The sequence below is a fragment of the Colobus angolensis genome, unplaced genomic scaffold (genome assembly GCF_000951035.1).
Source record: "Colobus angolensis palliatus isolate OR3802 unplaced genomic scaffold, Cang.pa_1.0 Scaffold189, whole genome shotgun sequence".
Lineage (NCBI taxonomy): Eukaryota > Metazoa > Chordata > Mammalia > Primates > Cercopithecidae > Colobus > Colobus angolensis.
This window is the reverse complement of record NW_012115032.1, coordinates 68,332-70,506: the sequence shown is the minus strand read 5'-3', so window position 1 is coordinate 70,506 and position 2,175 is coordinate 68,332.

The following is a 2,175-nucleotide window of genomic DNA, read 5'->3' as shown; positions in this document are numbered from 1 at the left end:
TATCTAGATATATTTTATTAAAAATGTCTGCTGCAATCTCTTCCAATAATTTCCTTAGCATCAAAGTTTTAATTTATTTTTAAAATACATTCATGCCATAAGTCATAGAGTGGTTGTTGTGAGACTTGGATGATGATCTTCTTACCAATAAAGACACATAGGTGTTTGTTAACCCATATTACTTTGATCATAAATTGTTTCCTTGATGTGTAGCTTTTAGGAGGGCCTTGAGAATTCCTGAGATTTTTTTATTTGCCATTGTTTTGGTAATTTTTGTGTTATTTTTATTATTATTGATTATGATTAGTTGCAGTGTGCTTACATTTTAAAAAATGATTATCTTATTTTCAGTCATGCTAAATGACTTATGTTTTCATATTAGTGTTATGGGATGAATAGAGCTACAGGCTTCTGAGGAAAGAGAGAAACATGAGACATCCTTATATAAAATAGGGTTATATAGAATAATTATCATTTTTAACTGTCTTCTACAAACACATTGAGTTTCACAAACATCTGTAAGGTAACTCAATAATTCTGTGCCTTGTTTTGGAAGAAGGACACATATATACACGTACATTTCTGAAAATCAAAATCGGTAAGTCCCCTTAAAGTGCTGGTTCTATATTATCACAGCCTACAATTCAGACATTTTATCCGCTATTGAAGTTTAAAACTAACCATGAAAGCAACCAGTTGATGCTTTATAAAAGTTCATGGGGACAAGAGAATTAGCTTGTGAACAAATATTTTCCCAAATAAATTTTGTAGTATTTGTCAGGTAGGAGTCATTCAATCTCTAATTTCTCATATATTATGCTTTTGATCCTTGAACAACACGGAGGTTTGAACTGAACCTCTGGTTATATGCAGATTTTCTTTGGCCTCTGCCACCCTGAGATAACAAGGCCAACTTCTTTTTCTCTTCCTCCTTTGACTACTTAACGTGAATATATGAAGAAGAAAACCTTTATGATGATCCACTTCCACTTAATAAATAGTAAACATATTTAACCTTCCTTGTAATTTTGTTTGCAACATTTTCTTTTGTCTAGCTTACTTTGTTGTAAAAATATAGTATACAATACATGCAGCATGCACAATATGTGTTAATTTACTGTTTATGTTATTGGTAAGGCTTCTAGTCAACAGTAAACTATCCATAGTTAAATTTTGTGGAGTCAAAAGTTATAAATGAATTTTTGGGGGTGTGATAGGAGAGATTTGTCCCTACATCTGCTGCTGTGCAAGGGTCAACTTTACTGCAAAATGATTTAAGTTGGCAGAAGCCAAATGCACTGCCATATATTTTTAGAAAAGAGGGATGTCGTAACCAGATGCACATTAAGGACTAGCAGCACTACTTGCCTCCCAACCCACAGAGCAATGGGCTGGTGCCAGATTTTCAGTTTTGTTCCCCAACTCCAAGTCTCTGAGTCCCATTATTTTGCTCTCCAGGCCCTGAATTTGGCATAAAGTGTAGTAGAGGCAGAGAGTTGTCTCCTGTGCATCACTGTAGTTTTGCGATGAAATTATCAATGTGGTCAGCTGCTGCTGCTGCAGAAGTCGAGACTCTTTAAACACTGCCAAGAACATCTGGCTTACATAGCATATTTTGATTTGATATTTACTCAAACTGACCCTACCTTTTTTTCTTTTTACAAGTTCTCTAAAACTGTTAAAAGTCTTCAATTTATAAACTGTGTATTTATCATGATCTTTATATTGTTGATAAAGCAATGGTTCACTTTCTCTGTGTCTTTCACCTCAATTCTTCAGTGCCCTGTGTGAATTGTATCCATTTTGATCAAAGTGATTTTACTGAATGCCAAGAGTTATCACCTCTCAAGTGTAATTGGCAATGAGATTGTTTCTGCCAGTTATCAGTGAGTTATTAAATTCCCATTTTGTGGGTTTGCTTTTTAGTGCCACTTGTGCAAGCTGCAATAGTCTGTTTCTCTCAGAAAGCAAAGCCTGAGATAAGAATTAGAGCACAATAACTTAATTTCAGAAATGTTCTTAGCGTACAGGAGTAGGGGACAGGAAAGCGTGAAACAAGAAGGGAGAAAAGTCAGTACAAGAATGTGTTACCGAGATCACTTGGACTCGGGAAGGGGAACATCACACACTGGGCTTATCATGGGGAGGGGGGAGGGGGGAGGGATTGCATTGGGG